The following is an 18784-nucleotide window of genomic DNA, read 5'->3' on the forward strand; positions in this document are numbered from 1 at the left end:
GCTCTCCAGGTGCTATGTGAAATTTTAAAAATTACAAAATAAGGCTAAGGAAGCCCACCAAAGTTCTGACTGCCCATTTAGAATAGTTTAATCTTTAAAAAAAAAAAAAAAACTCGTGTCAAAGTCTTTAAAAAAAATTCCATTATTATAATAAATGCATAGCATCAGTCACTTGTAAATAAACAGCAATGTTCTTGAATAGTAAAAAAAAAAAAAAAAAAAAATTCCAGAATCTCTGATTTGGAGATTCTGGCATTAGACTAGGAGAAGCTCTGCTGCAGGAAACATGAACTCTGCAGACTCAGGGGATTAGCCTTCCTGCGTTTGGTTGAGGCAGCCCCCTTAGGCAACACTTCCAAATGGTGACTTCACATTGAAGGTTCCTTGCAAACAGTGGCTCTGCCGTCCACTAGAGCCTCCTTGGAATACTCTACTGACCTTCTGCATTTGGCTGTCCAACCAGCAGAGAGAGAGATTATGGCGCATTGTTTAGTTAGGGTGCAAATCACATCCACCCCCGTTCCAAGAGCCAGAGCTAGTCTCACAGCCCCACCTATGCTCTCTCTGTAGAGAGACTGGAAAATGTAAAGAAGTACATGTGCATTCATTTCCTATGGCTGCTGTAAAAAATTACCACAAACCTAATGGCTTAAAACAACACAAATTTATTATCTTACAGTTCCATAGGTTAGAAATCTGATAATGTGTCTCACTGGGCTAAGATCAAGTTGTCACCAGGCCTGCGTTCCTTCCAGAGGCTCTAAGGGAGAATCTGTTTCCTTGCCTTTTCTAGCTTCTAAATGCTGCCCACATTCCTTGGCTTGTGGCTGCCTTCTTCCATCTTGAAAGCCAACAACAGTGCATCTCTTATAAATGTTGACACCTAACTTAATGAATATTATTTTAATTTTAATAGTCAAAGGTTTGTTTTTGTAGTTGTTGTATTATATCTTCATATTTTTACTTTTTTTTTTCGCAATTCCAAAGTTAGACTACATGTGGTGCTTGGTTGAATTTTACTTAATGTAGTTCTCTAAATTTGCTTAAAATTTCACCAAAATATTACCCCACATTTCAGCCTTGAAATGAAAAAGTTCCTAGTGCATAAGTTCAGGCAGACACACCTAGGAAAAGTGAATCAAAGTTTGTCAAAAGAGGAGTGAACACCCTTCACATTTTTTGGTAAAGCAACAACCAGGTGTCCTTTAGACCCCAGCAGGGTTTTATTTTGTTGTTGAGAGACACACAATGAAATTAGAGGCAGCAAACATCCAGGTGGAATAACTTGGTGTAACTGACTAATCCATCAGGAAGGACTCAGAGACTCCAAACATGGATCTGACAAAATCTCCTGGCTGATTTTCAAGAGGAACTAACTGTTTAACAATCCTCAATACATAATTTAAGAAGAAAACAAAATATCTGCTTAATCCAATAAGAAATGTAGACCAAACCCAGGTATGCTTTAATACGTCTCAATTTCAAGGTCAATATTAAGTCTGCAAAAGCAGTAAAGCTCCCCAAAACAGCAGCTTCTCACTACAATGCTCTGCATAGCTGCCCATGGCCAAAAGTAAATAAGAAGAACCTTTAAGTACTGAATGTGCTCTAGTTAGTAAATAAAATAAATTCTGTGTAGGTTTAATGTTTCTTTTTTTCCCCAAAAGCTTTTTTTGAATCAATGAAGTGATTTAAGGAAATACAGCATTTGTAGCAATTCACTTGTGACACCTCTGTCAGAAATGATTGCAATACACCATGAACAAGAAACATTTGTCCATGGACTTTGAGGTCCCTTCCATGTGGGATGTTTCATTATCCTATGAGCCCTCAATCAGTGGTGTGTTGGAGCCAGGTTGCACTGGCTCTTAAGAGTCATTGTATGTGTTTTCTCTCCAACTCTGTGTTCAGTAATATCTCATTGTTAATTTGAAATGGCCACAGTGAGAGTATTTATACCACAAAAAGTGGCAGATACTACAAATGAGGGCTTTATTTTTTGTTATTTATTTCTGAGAGCCAATTGTTAAGCATTTACCAGCACACAACTGGCTCACATTAATTCTAAAACTGTCTTCAGGATCTATCTGGGGAAATCATCATTCTAACATACTGTTGGATTCTATTATTTTAGTGAGACTTCAGGATCAAGAGCTATGATGTCCTATGGCTTTTAGTAGTTGATGGCAACAAAAAACCAATTAGATTTCATGTTACTTAAGAGGAAGTGCTTTTGCACTATTCACAATAGCCAAGACATGGAAACAACCTAAATATCCATCGACAGATGAATGGATAAAGAAGATGTGGTACATATATACAATGGAATACTACTCAGCCATAAAAAAGAATGAAATAATGCCATTTGCAGCAACATGGATGCAACTAGAGATTATCATACTAAGTGAAGTAAGTCAGAAAGAGAAAGACAAATACCATATGATATCACTTATATGTGGAATCTAAAATATGACACAAATGAACCTATCTACGAAACAGAAACAGACTCAGGGACATAGACAACAGACTTGTGGTTGCCAAGGGGGAGGTGGTTGGGGGAGGGACGGAGTGGGAGGTTGGGATTAGCAGATGCAAACTATTATATATAGGATGGATAAACAACAAGGTCCTACTGTATAGCACAGGGAACTATATTCAATATCCTGTGATAAACCATAATGGAACAGAAGATGAAAAAGAATGTATAACTGAATTACTTTGCTGTACAGCAGAAATTAACACAACATTGTAAATCAACTGTACTTCAATTAAAAAATTAGAAATAAAACAATTAAAAATTTAAAAATTTAAAAGAGGAAGTGCTTTTATTGGTCATTGCTTGTTTTCTTTGCTAGAATATAAGGACAGGAATCTTCTTCCCTTTTGTTAATTGATGTATCCCAAGAAGCTAACAACACATGATAAGTGCTCCATAAATATTTGCTGAGTGAATGAATAAGATTTGTCTGAATCAAGGCCACTGTCTTCCTGGTAGGTGATTCCACCAGGCTTTCTCTGTCATTAGTATTGCAAATTCTCAGTGGGAAGAGAGTTAAACTCCTGTCAATAACTCCTTCTGCATTCTCATAGCAATTTAGAAAATACTTATATGGGTGGCAATTCTGTACATTATAATCATCTCTTTTATTATATACATGTGTGACTCTTCCATTATAATAGTAGCTCCAAAAATCCAAGTCAATGTTTCTGTTTTGCTTTAATGTTTATTTCCTTTTTAAAAGTAGTATTTCATTTATTTTTTATTATTTATTCTCATGAATGTGTCACATGGAAAGGATTTGTCTTTGGCTATGTCCCTTAGCCCAGTGCAAGCCCATTTGCAACAGGTGTGATGGCCAAATCCACATTCCAGGTCTCATTTTCCCTGTGTCCTAGGCCCTGGCAAGAGTTCAGACTCAATACATGCTTATGAAAGGAACAGTGCTGACTTTGCCTTTGAAAACTCTGGAGAGATTTCAGCAAAGCTCAAAGGAAGAAAAGCTGAATTTCTTCCTAAAACTTTGCGTGGTCTCTGCTCCCCACACACATGTAGTAGCTTATAATCTTGGTCTTTGCACTAGTCACCTGTCGAAGCAAATCTTTCTTAAAAGGGCTTAGGCAGGAGGCCAGCCCAAGACTTGACTTTGACAGAAGCTGTGTGTCTGAGAGAGGCTGACCATGTTCTTGGCCTTGGCTGTCCCGTCCTGTGACTCAGAAATAACCTGAACCCCTCTGATGTCACAAGCTTTGAGAAGTTCTGCTAAAGTGATTGACAAATCTTTTCCAGGACAGCCTGAGACACCCTGACACCATTTAACTGGCACATTGACAATGATGATCAAATTAAATAGCTTTCCTTAAGTTTCACTGTCACCAAGGCAGAGGTAATCCTGAAAACACGGGCCTTGAGAAAAATATGCTTGGAACATACTTTGGCTTCTTAATAGGGCATTATATTTCTAGTTTGCTGAAAGGCTTCAGGCTGCTGGCATAAGCACAAGTGCCACTATATTGCAACCATTAAGAAATAAACAGAAAGCTACAACAAACGAGGCCAGCACATCCTGAACTGATTTTCTGTGGAAACTCCCTGGGGGCCCAAGGTTGCATAAAACTCAACAGGAGAGGACCGCCAACCCCAGCTAAACCCTCTTTACCCAATATAGGATTCTGTAATGTTTGAGTTTGCCCGTTGTTGTTTGCAGAATTAATGTACCATCCAGATGCTTCATAGAAAGTAGTTTTCATTGGGGCAGCTCCTTCAGGGATAGTTGGAGGTCAGAGTGTTGCTCCAGAACCCTCTGTCTTGAGCGTTGGGGCCAACTGGCCAAAACACCAAGCAACATTTTTACAGTCAATCAAGGTCAAAGCTTCAGGTGGAACATATATTTTTGTGTGTATTATGTATGTATGTTTATACTATGTATTATGGGATAGAGAATCCTTGTCCCAGAGGGCAAAGGGAAATTATGCTGCCTCCTAGTGGCGGAGAGGGTGCAAAATTGAGAGAAACAGCCACTTAGAATAGGCTGGAGTAATTGGAGAGGATCTCAGACTCCAAATAAACATAGAAACTCTACCCCTCCCGGCCTTTGAAAAATCTGACTCTATGCAACGCAAGGTATCCCTTTCTAAAAATCTATGCAGCCTCACTTGGTAGCCCATTCGAATCCACTGACCAACATATTTTGTACTCCTTCCTATGTGCTTGAACATGTGTGTAGAATCATAGAGGAAATATCAGGCAGGACTTCTGCCCTCAGGAAATGTATGTATAATTCAGTAGGAGGGACCAGCTTGTACCTTAGAGCAATTAGAATAAGCAAGTTTTCATCTGTGTGGCTCAGTTTATAGGTCAACAGTCTAATTTTCCTTTGGGCCCTCTGTCTACTTTCAAAGATTTTCGTAATCTGGTTTCCCACTCATATTCTGCCTAACCACATTTCTTGCCACTTCTTTCTTATATTTTATGTTCCAGCCACTCTTGGAGCTGTCTTAAGTGTGGCTAGTCCCCTCAGGGAGCCAATCTGTAAGGCTTTCTAACACATCACTAGAAATCTAGCAAGGTGTAGAGGACAGAATTGTCAGAATAACTCAGGGAGCAGATATTTTGTGAGGTCCTGTGATAAACTGCTAAGGAGAGAGAGTGATATCCCCCAGGGACCTGTGTAAGTAACAGTAGAGGATTTCAAAATTTCTGCACAATTTTGTTGAACTGAGTCAGGGGCCAAGGAATAGACTTGCTTGGGACAATTGAGATGAGGAATTGCATGTTGCTATCAAAGAGCCCTCCTAGTTTCCTTTGAAAAAACTTAAAGGAAACCGGTTAAAAGTGAGCTGAAACCTAAATGTCCATTGACGGATGAATGGATAAAGAAGATATGGTACATATTGTACAATGGAATATTACTCAGCCATTAAAAAGAATGAAATAATGCCATTTGCAGCAACATGGATGGACCTGGAGATTATCATGCTAAGTGAAGTAAGTCAGAAAGAGAAAGACAAATATCATATGATATCACTTATACGCAGAATCTAAAAAGAAATAATACAAATGAGCTTATTTACAAAACAGAAACAGACTCACAAACTTAGAGAATGAACTTATGGTTACCAGTGGGGAAGGGTTGAGGGGAGGGATAAATTGGGAGCTTGGGATTGACATGTACACACTGTTATATTTAAAATAGATAACCAAAAAGGACCTACTGTAAAAAATAAAAAATGGAAATAAAAATAAAATAAAAGTGAGCTAAGAGGGTCTGGTTATGGGTTACTGAACTACCTGTAGTTCTCTGGATTTCCCATGCCATCTCATGCCTCTGTGCTTTTGACAGATTTGCCTGGAACCACCCCGTTGATAGTCTATACCAAGTTAATCTCAAAACTCAACAAAACCTATTGCCTCCTCCAGAAAATCATCCCTGACTCCATACTGTACTCTGGCCTAGCCTGTTCTGTATTAGATGCCCAACCTTTGTCTTCCATAGCTGTCTATGCACATCTCTTATCACAGCACTGTGTTATAATAAGCTATTGCTGCATCTGACCCCTTCACTAGGCTGCAAGTTTCCTGATAGGTATGTATTGTGTCTCATTTTTCTATATACACCCAGCATCTCTCCTAGCTCCTGGCTATTTCTGGTATTAGTGCCCTTTTTTAAGACTAGGAAATATAGAGATCACTAAGAATGCCTGAGTAGTTGGATTCATAGAAAAACACTTGGGTTAGATTTTGGTCAATAGGTAAGTAGGATTTGAAAGCTCAGGGGATGTGCTTCCTGCCAGTAGAGTGATCCTGAGCATGAGTATGTGAAACAAACAGTAAAGGACACAAGCCCAACTGTGAGAAGCAAACGTTTTTTCCATATATCTAATGAAGATCTAACAAAGTCCATTTCCTTTTTCTCAGTCCTTCCCAGAAGGTCAGAGAAATAAAAATATGGTATAAGTGTGCAATTGGAATTGTAAGCAGACAGAACCTTGGTTGCCATTCCAGCTATGAAATCAAGTCTTCTCAGGAGCTGTATGAATTCAGAAGACAAGATCCTTCTTAAGACATCCCCTTCCCCTGATTCCGCATGAAAGTCCCTAAACAGAGAGGTCTTGTTCATGTGGTATCACAGTTCAAAGCTGAAATACCTAGAGGTTGAGCAGAATAGCGGGTCCTTGACCTCTCACCCTTTCCCACCCATAGACCTCAGCTTACTATTGGTGGTCTGTCTGTTCCTCAAACCCTGGATTATTTTGCAGACAATGTAGGATTTACTTTATTTTATTTTAATTTTACTTTTTATGCTATATGCAATACCATCAATTTTATTACCGATTATATCATCTTAATGATAATAAAAAGCTTTTGTATGCACATACTGCCAATACATTTAAAAAGGCCCAAATTTTAACAAATAGAATAGACAAATCCATCAGACGAGAGATCAAAAATTACTTTGGCCAAAAAGAATATTAAAAAAAAATCTGGTCAGCGACAGAGCCTCGGGCCTGAGTTCACAGTTCCGTGAGCTGCCCGCGGTGCTTGCGGAGCCCCAGCCCATCCTCTCCCGGCGGCTCCCCCACGCACCCGAGGCCACGTAGCACCCCCCAAAGCTCCAGCCGTGCCCTGTTTGCCCTCCTGGGAAGCCCTGCTCCGCGCGCCCAGGCCAAGGCCCATCCGGGGCCTGCCCACGACCCCGCGGAAAAGGAATCAATAAATGCTTTTGCTGGTTTCTGGGAGAAGGCTGGATGTCGGAGAGTTGTTACCATCGGTTCTCTGCAGTTTGGGAACTTCTGACCTGTATTCAAGCTCACTGACTCAGCTGTGACCAGCAGTGAGTGACCTCAGCTGTGACCAGTCTACAGTTGAGCTCGTCCAAGATGTTTACAACCACAAATTTCCCTCTGAGCACTGCTTTCACTGTATCCAGTAAATTCTGCCTCCACACAGCTTTGTGGGATCTTAGCTCCCGGACCAGGGATCCATGCCACCTGCAGTGGAAGCGCAGCGTCCTAACCATTGGGCCACCAGGTTCCACAGTCATGCCTCTGGGATATTCCTCAACTGTGGTAATAACCATGAAAAGTTTTCCTTGCCAGGCCCATACTGGTGAAACTACTGCTGCTCTCTCCAACCAAGCTGGGATGGAAGGTGGGTAGGGTGGGGGGTTTTCAGGCAGAAAGGCCTCAGACTCTGTTGCTCTTACCCAGAACTACAGTAGTTTTTCAGGAACTAATGCTTCTCAGTGCTTTTTGGTTGACTTCCAGATTCCTGAAATAGTTATTTTGACAATTTTGTGCAGAGGATTCACTGACTATTGCACACTGCCATACCCATTAGTAGCATATAATTTTGGAAGAGCAGAAAACCACATGCTCTAGATACTTTGTTTTTAACAGAGGGATATACTAGACATTCCTTGAGGCTTCCTTCTGAACCTGTGATCTCACAATAACCTTCCCTGACTAAAAAGAGAAGAAATGTGGCCCAGGCAACTTTGTATCTGAGCTTGTTTCCAAATGCCCGCTGTAACTTACCAGGAACCTAGATTTTATCTCTTTCTCAATATGAACAAATACACTGTTTGGATCAGTGTTCAAACATTACAAATGGAAAGTAATGTCCAATCAGAGCAAACTCTCTTAAAAGAGGCTTAAGAATTAGAAGATAAAGCAGTGTCTGTTGGGGAGGATACATTTTGAGCATACTTTATGACTTTGGAAAGGTTTAAAATTTATTATGTGAATTAGAGAAATCAAGAGTTTTAAAGTATGGGAAACAACAATTAAAAGCATTTTTTAAAATTATCTTCAAAGAACTTTTACATAAGGAGAAAAGAAAGAAGGAAAATAATCCTTATCATTTCGTTTAGTAACGTATTCTTCCCTAAGTGAAAAAGGCTGCTATAAAAACCTAAGACCGGGTCTTCCCTGGTGGCGCAGTGGTTAAGAATCACCTGCCAACACAGGGGACACGGGTTCGAGCCCTGCCCAGAAAGATCCCACGTGCCGCAGAGCAACTAAGCCCGTGCACCACAACTACTGAGCCTGTGCTCTAGAGCCTGCGAGCCACAACTACTGAGCCCGTGCACCACAACTGCTGAAGCCCACAGGCCTAGAGCCCATGCTCCTCAACAAGAAAAGCCACCGCGATGAGAAGCCCATGCACCACAAAGAAGAGTAGCCCCTGCTCGCCGCAACTAGAGAAAGCCCGCGTGCAGGAACGAAGACCCAATTCAGCCAGAAATAAATAAATAAATAAATAAATAAATAAATAAATAAATAATAAAATAAATAAAAACCTAAGACTATGACAAAAAAAAAAATCTGGCTCAACATTCTGCTTGCAGGTTTCTACATATACTGTATATGCAGTGAGTATGTGTGTGTGTGTGTGTGTGTGTGTGTGTATGTGCAGCTTTTTTTAAGGGAATGGAGTAATGTCTAGCCCACTTTTCCATGGTTATATAGGAACTACAATGTTCTTTGTTAGCAAAACAATAAGTGCAAGGTCTGCATTTCCACCAACTTGATGCAAAGCCCCAAGAGTTTCCTGCAAAGTAAAGCCAGCACGGAGAATCTGGTCAATGTCTGCAGCAGGAAAAATTAATTGTGTAAGAAAGGAGGGACTTGATGATGGATGGCTGGTAGGTGGTTCAAATTCTAGAAGTGGCCCTGCAGCTTCAGAACATTTTCTCTGGTCTCAGGCCTGTCTGTCACTGGATTCTGTGTGCACTGACTCGAATCTTTAACCAATGTAATACTGGATGACAAGGACTCGGTTTGCTCAGAAGTCTGATTGAGTGCATCCTCCTCACTTGCTAAAAGTCTGGGTGAAATCTCTACACCTAAGGTGCAGTGTAGTTAATTAGACATTTTAGCTGAGGCTAGAGTGACAGAACTGCTCTCATTTATTGATTCCCTAGATTTGGGGACACCTTCTTCATCAGTTAACAGGCTATCACATGGACCCCTGAAGTTAATATTTTCTACATCTTCTACTCCAGCATCAGTTGAAGTGTCTGTTAATTGTTCTGTCTTCACTGATACAGATATGGCCTGATGAAAGGAGACTTGTGAACACTGTTCACTCTGGGTAGCTGTAAGATGCTCATTTGGGGACCATCTTTCAGAAAGGTCCTTAATACCTGTTTGGCCCTTAGTTACTATCTCTGATTGACAGATAACTTCTTCAGATGTGTTTTCTCAAGCTGGTTTACTATTAATGACCAAAAGTTCATGAAGTTCCTTCAAGGCTGCTGTTATAGATGAGCAAGATTCCTCTGTTGACTCGGCAGAGGGCTGACCACTGCCACAGAGACTTAAAGAGGAGGGCAATTCCCGTATTCTTTATTTGTTCCAGACATTTCAACATTACTTTCTAGAAGCTGTAAATCCTGAGTGGAAATGGAATTACTCAACATTTCAGGGGAAAGACTACATTCTGATGTTTCTACTTCCATCAAGGGATTATCTAAGGTGAGATCAGATGCACCAATGTTCTTGACATTGGTATTTTGACTGCCTGCTGAAATAAGCACAGCAACTAAGGACTGTTCTACTGTATCTACTTCCACAAGTGTTTCTGAATTTGAGCAGCCAAAGCATCCTGAAGGTAGAATATTTTTCTCTGTACCTGGAAGGTCCCCATTCTGCTGTAAACTGTCTCCTTTCATTGTAGCTTCCAAATCAACTCTTCTTTGTTGATTCTGTTGCTTTTCTCCAAGACGTTCAAGGTCCCTTCTGTTATAAAGATGTTCTTGGTCATGTGGAGCATTTTGTTGTATAACCTCATGCTGTTCATTCCTTGGTTCTTCATGCTGCTGAAGGCCATTTACCTGACTCAGGTACTGATATTCTGGATGCCAACCATTTTCACTGATAAGCCTCTGTGGTTCTTGCATCCTAGTAGCTGTGACAAATAACCTAGCTTCCTGTCTTGTGTGGAGATGAGATTTGAGGCCCTGGGTGCTTCTTTCAGCAGATTTCTCTAGATTTCTGCAACAATGACTTCTTCACGTGAATTCTGCAAAGGTGTACCTGGACTCTGGTTTGCTGGAGCATTGTCTGTTGAGGAAGCACAATCAGAAAGATCCTGTAGAGGAAGATGTACTTTCTTTTCAGAGGTTATCTGGAATTCAGCTGAAGTCTTCAAAGCCTTCACAACTTTAGGTTCAATGCTGTCTGGGTCACTGGGTTTGATGGTGTAGACCGAAGCAGAGACAGAGTGAGCAAGACTTGTAGGATTACCAATCTCGGGACTCTGTCCTGAAGGATGGGCTTGATGGTTAAATCCACCTGACGTTGGTAATGATGACATTCCCAGTGAGGCAGTTTCTTTACCTCTTTTCTCTGTTCTGGGGCCCACTCCAGCTGCAGTACATACACACGACATGCATCATGACTTCTGACGCTCTGCACCCTCTACAGATTTCTGAAGGGCTTCTGCTAATTCTTGGTCTGCAACCTCCTTTGGCCGTGTTTCCTCTTGCCCGGCCACATATGCCAACTGGACACACTCTGGTAACTCCCTCTCTGGAAGAAAGGTGGTCTGTCAGCCTGTGGTGCTGATCACGAGTACATTTCTCTTGAGGTCAGTGGAACACTGATGCCATTTCAGCATGTCCAGTGCCAGAACCATATCCATGGGCTCTTCCTCAAGTATAGAGAAGGAACACGCCAGGAAATCGCCTTCAGTTTTTACCTGAACTAGATGTACCCTTCCAATAATCTTCTGGGTGTCCACCAACAGTCCACCAGCCTCATTATTTTGGGTTGGCCAAAAGGTTCGTTTGGTTTTTTCTGTAAGATGGCTCTAGTAGTACTTAGTTGTCTTTAACGTCATTCTAAACAATTTTGTTAGATTGTATGTGACAGCTGTCATATCAGCACACATTTTAAAAAAGACTTATCAAAATTGGTGAATTTTTGTGTACCCAGTTCAATCTTGAAGATTAATTTTTGGCATACTATGCTTGATTACTTCAAGAAAGGCAAAAATGCAACTGAAACGCAAAAAAAAATGATTTGTGCAGTGTATGGAGAAGGTGCTGTGACTGATAAATATGTCAAAAGTGGTTTGTGAAGTTTCGTGCTGGAAATTTCTCACTGGAGTATGCTCCACGGTCGGGTAGACCAGTTGAAGTTGATAGCGATCAAAGCAAGACATTAATTAAGAACAGTCAACATTATACCACGCAGGAGATAGCCGACATACTCAAAATATCCAACTTAAGCGTTGAAAATCATTGCACCAACTTGGTTATGTTAATCACTTTGATGTTTGGGTTCCACATAAGTTAAGTGAAAAAAATCTTCTTGACTCTATTTCCGCATGCAATTTTCTATTGAAACGTAATGAAAATGTTCTGTTTTTAAAACAAATTGTGATGGGCGATGAAAAGTGGAAATTGTACAATAACGTGGAACGGAAGAAATTGTGGGGCAGATGAAATGAACCACCACCAACCACATCAAAGGCCGGTCGTCTTCCAAAGAAGGTGATGTGTATATGGTGGGACTGGAAGGGAGTCCTCTATTATGAGCTCCTTCTGAAAAACCAAACGATTAATTCCAAAAAGTACTGCTCTCAATTAGACCAACTGAAAGCAGCACTCGACAAAAAGCGTCCAGAATTAGTCAAAGAAAATGCATAATCTTCCATCAGGATAATGCAAGACCACATATTTCTTTGATGACCAGACAAAAACTGTTACAGCTTGGCTGGGAAGTTTCGATTCATCCGCCGTATTCAACAGGCATTGCACCTTCATATTTCCATTTATTTAGGTCTTTACAAAATTCTCTTAATGGAAAATAATTCAATTCCCTAGAAGACTGTAAAAGGCACCTGGAACAGTTCTTTGCTCAAAAAGATAAAAAGTTTTGGGAAGATGGAATTATGAAGTTGCCTGAAAAATGGCAAAAGGTAGTGGAACAAAAGGGTGAATACATTGTTCAATAAAGTCCTTGGTGAAAATGAAAAAATCTGTCTTCTGGTTTTACTTAAAAACCGAAGGCACTTTTTGTCCAACCCAATATTACACCTTTCTGCACAAGCTTGGCTCATAATAGTCATCTGGGCTCCTGAGTCAACAAAGGCTTTCAAAGGATGTCCATTCACTTTGCAGTTAATATAAAGCACCACTACTCGACAAAAACTTTCCAGACCCTCTTCCATAGCTATTGTCATGTTTTCCTCAATGTTCTGTTGACTTATATCTTCTTCTATCTTCGCCTGAGCCTCAAGATCAAAAGGATCCACAGAAAAGAGATGAATCCTTTCTTGCTCTCTCCAGGCTCGGTCCTGCTGCTGCTGCACCAGGATCCTAGAAGATTTCTCAAGATCTCCTCTGAGCAGAGCATCTGCCAGGGTGGATTGCGTTCCTCCAGCAAGGACAGCTCGTGGGGGACTTGGCCAGCAATAGGTATCAGAACAAGGCTGGATTGTCCAAGCCCTGATGAAGCTATTTCTCCAGGAGATGAGTGGGACTGTGGGCTCCTGGTGGCTGGCACTTCCCAGAGTTGTTTTTTTTTTGTTTGTTTGTCTTTTGTTTCTTTTTTTCTTATGAATGTTGATTTTTATTAGGAGGTGGTTTTTTTTTTTTTATACACATGAGTAAAATAGGCTATAAAAAGAAGTACCTCAAAATAAAATGGCTCTTAGCATATCTCCCCTCTCCTTTCACACATCTTACTTTGGGAAGTACTGCTGACTGAAAGTATCCAATTATCTTCCTTTGAAGAAAGTCTTTTGATAAACTGTGCAAGTCTATTGGGGTAAGTTTGGGAACTGCACGGAAAGTCAAGGGTCTGCATTCTCCTTCTTTCGTTAAAATCCCAACGTGGCCATCTTTTAAGACTTAAGCAGCCAGTAATCCCTGGTGGTCTATGGAGGGGCCTTTCAGTGGAGACGATCTGGCTCTCGGCAGCTGGGATGCCGGACTCGAGCTCGCACAGCGCGGAAGTTGTGCAGCTCCAAGTCAGCGTCGACCTGGAGGGAAAAGGTCACCTCGAGGAGGTCCCTCCGCACACAGTACACGGTGAGCGGCACGGCCCGGACCCGACCCAGCTCGGGTCAGCGTGGCCTCGGCGCGGGGCGGCAGGGCGGTGGGGGACCTGACTGGTGCTGCAGGCGGAGGGCGCGGGCCGCTGGCACGCCCGCCCGCCCCTTCCCTCCCTCGCACACGCTCAGGGACGCCCTTCGTCCCGCCCTCAGCGGCAAGCGCGGTGGCCACCACCCGCCTGCGACGGCCTCTCAGGGTTTACTTGAAAGAGTGCTGCTCGGGGCTGTTATCTATCTGTTTAAGTAGATGAAGCGTGGAAAGACCCTATGCTAACACATATATATGGAATCAAAAAAAAAAAAAAAAGGTTCTGAAGAACGTAGGGGCAGGACAGGAATAAAGACGCAGATGCAGAGAATGGACTTGAGGACACGGGGAGGGGGAAGGGTAAGCTGGGACAAAGTGAGAGAGTGGCATGGACATATATACTCTACCAAATGTAAAACGAATAGCTAGTGGGAAGCAGCCGCATAGCACAGGGAGATCAGCTCCGTGCTTTGTGACCACCTAGAGGGGTGGGATAGGGAGGGTGGGAGGGAGATGCAAGAGGGAGGGGACATGGGGATGTATGTATATGTATAGCTGATTCACTTTGTTATAAAGCAGAAACTAACACACCATTGTAAAGCAATTATACTCCAATAAAGATGTTAAAAAAAAAAAAAGTATTGATTAATACTTCCTTTTCTGCTTGTGACATTGTTATTCTGAAACAGAAAGAGAAACTAGAGTTTTCTGTTTCTGGAGACTGTAGAAGAGAGGGGAGAGAGTTGGGGGAAGAAAAGGAGGGACGCACCCCTTCTTACGAGAAAGAGTGAAACGATAAATTTGACATTGCCATGAGACACTTTTCTGGAAAAACAACTTTTAGACCATGTTCTAAGACAGGAAGCATTATATCCATACTCTTAAACTGCTTCACCTGCCTCTTCAGTGCCGAGCAGATGAAGATGTGTTTAGAAAGCTGACCCTAAGCTCTACACAGACCTTAATAATCAAAAATGGATTAAATGGATCATAGGCCTAGATGGAAAAGCTAATACTATAAGACTTCTAGAAGAAAACATAGGTGAACATTTTTGTGACCTTAGGTAAGGCCAAAACTTCTTCGATTTAACACACAAAAAATAAACCATAAAAGGGGAATTCTCTGGCGGTCCAGTGGTTAGGGCTCCACACTCTCACTGCCGAGGGCGAGGGCCTAGGGTTCGATCCCTGGTCAGGGAACTAAGACCCCCACAAGCTGCGTGGCCAAAAAAATAAATAAATAAAACTTTAAAAAGTATATTTTAAAAAAAGTCAACTGTTTTAAATAAATAAATAAATCATAAAAGGAAACGATGAATTGGATTTCATCAAAATTAAACATTTTAATTTCATAAAAATTAATCATTTGCTCTTGGACAAAAATGTCAATGGCATTGATTAATTCATTTTACGTAGTTATTAAATGTCTATTATGTGTCAACACCCTTCTAGGTGCTGAATTATGGCAATGAATTGGATTCCCTCTATTATACTGGACTGTCACAGGAAAATGAACATTTTAAAAATGTTTTCAACAAAGGAAAAACACAAAGCAAAGAAAGTTTATTAACACAAGCATCCCTGCCATATGTTTTAAGTTTTTTGCTTAAGTACATGGACGGGATGCAGTACCAGGAAATAATGGGAAAATACTGAGAAATAAGTATGTGTATTATCATTTGGTATTTGTTGAATCTTGTATCATTTGAGCAAGAATCCTGGGGATGTGGATGCAGGATAAAGAACATTAGAGCGTTGGAGGATGGTCTGAGGCCACATTTCACTCCATATTATTTATTGTACTGTGGGACTTGAGCATCAGACAACCACAGGTTAGATGATTAGTTCCTTCCATGAGCTGTGGGATCACAGACTGTGATGAAAATGCCTATCTTGTAGAGTTGTAAGGATTAATGAGGTAGTAAATGTGCAGTGCATAGCTATACCTCAATAAGTGGAAACTCACTGGATGATGATGATGATGGTCATAAAATCCAATCAGGTTCCAAAAGCTGACCAAGACTGAGAAGCTCACCTGTTATTTTTGAGAAATGTGCCTCTTCCGCTAGGGTCTACGGGAGGAATGGGGCACTTTCTTTCCTCTCCCCATCCTGTGCCCATGACAGGTATCACTAACCAACCCACCACAGCACTGTTCAGTTAGCCTGGATCAGGCTTCAAAGTCCTCTCCAGGCAGACAAATCTGATCTGTTTACAGTTAGCACTGGAGATAAATGTATCTACCGTTCCTGATTTAGGATTTAGTAGACAGCTGAAGAAAGACTATAAATTTATTTTTCCTACAAAGTTAAAGGCCCAAGTTAGGCCTAAGGAGGGATGACTAGCGGTTCTAGAAGGTGTTTGGACACAATGTAGTACAAGTTTATTTCCTAAACAATCAGTCACTGGTTGATTTGTTTTTTAATTTAGTTAAACTATGTTTTTCTGTTCCTTCTAAATTTGGAAGTAAACGATTAATCATTTACCCAACTCTTGGGAGTTCTTGAAAGTAGGTCTTTGACTTTTCAGAGCCTAGAGCCACATACCCGCTGTCCCATTTTATAATTGGAGAGGTTGTTCCTTAGGTTAGGAGGCCCTTGGGCTCTATCGGACAGGAAATAGCTCCATGAGGCAGAAAGAAAGCCTGTCAGGTCGATGTTCTGGTGATCTGACTCAGCTAAGGCAAAGATGCTCAAAAGAGCAGAACCTCCTTTACGACATGGTTCTCAGCCTTGGCTACTACGTAGAATCAACTGAGCAGTTTTTAAAAACCGTTATGACCAGGCATTGGCCCTGACCAACTATATCAGAGGCTCTGCAGATGCCTCCCTACTGTCAGTATCTGAGTTAAAGCCAAGGTTGAGGACTATTTTCCTAAGGTGTTTGGAAATTTACAAGGAGTCTCTGGTGGCCCAATAATTGGGGCTGAGATATTACTGTCATTTTTCTTGGCAGAGATATGGGTTAGATGTCATAATGTCTTATAACGCCTAGAGCAATTCCCTCCCAATAAAAACATTGTCCCACCCTTTGAATGTCCTACCAGATATTGATACAGTTGAAAATTTTATATGATCTGGAACTTAACTCCACCTTACATATAAACACAAAGTATTATTTGCATGGTTTTTTTTTATTTGCATGTTTTTAATTAATATACACTGAATTTTCCCAGAACGTAATCAACATATAAATCAAGGTAAAATTGTACTTTATTTATTTAGAAATTTACTAGGAGTTGCTTATCTTGCCAGATAATCATATGACCAATATCAGTACTACTTGTGGTATTTGAATTGTCAGCATTTGTAGCTGTGGTTTCCATGGTGATTCTATACATAGGTGCCAGCGTCTGATGATTTCATCATGCTTGAATGTTTAGATATTGCAATGTATACTACTTTATTATAATATACACTCATTTAATGTCTCTTTATGACTAAATATTGATTTTCAAATATAGTGTGTTAAGTGGGTTATATAATCTGAATTTCATTTCAAGATAGTAAATGTGGTGTTATAAAAGATTTCTTATAAAAAGGGGCCCTAGGGTTGAGATAGGGTTCAGAACTTCTGAGCTAGGGATTCCCTTTGTGATCTGTAATAAGGCACTTTCAGTTTGCCTCTCTGTTTATTGAGCATGGAAGTCCCAGCAAGCCCAGCACAGGGGTGTGTATAACTTTGAGCAAGTTACTTAATGTCTCTAAGCTTCTGTTTCCTCATTCATAACGATGGCATAATAATAGTACTTACCTCATAGAGCTGTCAGGAAAATTAAATGAGATCAATCAGGGAAAGCAAAGTTTCTGGCATGTAGGAAACACTGTGTTGATGATGATAATGATGATGGTGATGATGATAAATTAAGTAGTACAATTCAGAAAGAGACCAAAGACTCTTTAATCCCTTTCTCAGCCAAGCACATCACTTTGCTTCTTTTCTCAAGATTGAAAACTGGCCAGAGCAGATATCCAGAACACTCAGTCTTGCATGGAAACACCTTGTGTGGTCTCTGCTTCTTCATTCTTGTAGTTGTTTTGAGTAGTAGCCATGGCTGGAAACTCAGGATCTTTTTTTTGATGCCTAAGGAACAGTTACAGGTTTCATCATGGTGTCAGTGTTCCAGGATCTCAGAGACTCTGCACCTGGAGATATGCTACTTTGACTGGACGCTCTGAGGGTCTTTCAAAGTGGAGCCAGGCAGCACCTTCTTCTGTTTGTTTGTTGTTTGTTTTTTCCACTGTCTTTTCATCTTACTAGTACCCTTTTATCTCATCCTTGCCTCCATGTAAACTTGTGAGAGCTATGCCTCGTCTAAAAATCTAAACTAGATGTTCTGTGCTCTTATGAACAGAAGGACTAAAACTCTTCTTTCAGGGATCATCCATAAATCTTAAAAGCCGGAACCATGGGGGCTTCCCTGGTGGCGCAGTGGTTGAGAATCTGCCTGCCAATGCAGGGGACACGGGTTCAAGCCCTGGTCCGGGAGGATCCCACATGCCGCGGAGCAGCTGGGCCCGTGAGCCACAACTACTGAGCCTGCGCGTCTGGAGCCCGTGCTCCGCAACAAGAGAGGCCGCGATAGTGAGAGGCCCGCGCACCGTGATGAAGAGTGGCCCCCGCTTGCTGCAACTAGAGAAAGCCCTCGCACAGAAACGAAGACCCAACACAGCCATAAATAAATAAATAAACAAAATGAATAAAAATTTAAAAAACCTCAGAGGAAGGGAGAGCCAGGGTCATAGGCCTATGAAAAAAAAAAAAAAAAAAAAAGCCAGAACCATAACATTCCCTTCCCATTTCCACCCAACCCTGACTTTACTCACCTGGAGTACTATATTTGCTAGTGAAGAGACTCTATTTCCCTCATTCAGGAAGGACACTGTCTTCTGTTGCTGTCAGAGTCCATCCAGTCTATGCCATATAAACTGTCAAGTTTTGTAACCATAACAAACCAGGGTCTCTGTCCAGGAGCAATCCTCTATGTAATCCAGTTTTTCACTGTGAGGACCTTAAGTACCACAGTAGGAAGTGGTGGGGAGGGGTCCATAGCCAGCTGTGGATTTCCAGCTGAGGAAGCACTGAAAAGGTAACATATTCACCCCATATTTTGAGTAGGATGATACACAAACCATTCCAGATAGAGGAGAATCCATCTAAAATTGTTAAGGACCCTCCAAAATGAAGGTTCCACA

The 18784-nt window shown here is 41.2% G+C and overlaps 2 pseudogenes; both read right to left on the minus strand.

The window, feature by feature from the left end:
* Positions 1-8959: 8959 nt before the first annotated feature.
* LOC118879994 lies at positions 8960-10816 on the minus strand (annotated as a pseudogene).
* A 78-nt stretch (positions 10817-10894) lies between these two features.
* On the minus strand, positions 10895-16310 carry LOC118880074 (annotated as a pseudogene).
* Between the last annotated feature and the right edge of the window lie 2474 nt (positions 16311-18784).

The sequence above is a fragment of the Balaenoptera musculus genome, chromosome 1 (genome assembly GCF_009873245.2).
Source record: "Balaenoptera musculus isolate JJ_BM4_2016_0621 chromosome 1, mBalMus1.pri.v3, whole genome shotgun sequence".
Lineage (NCBI taxonomy): Eukaryota > Metazoa > Chordata > Mammalia > Artiodactyla > Balaenopteridae > Balaenoptera > Balaenoptera musculus.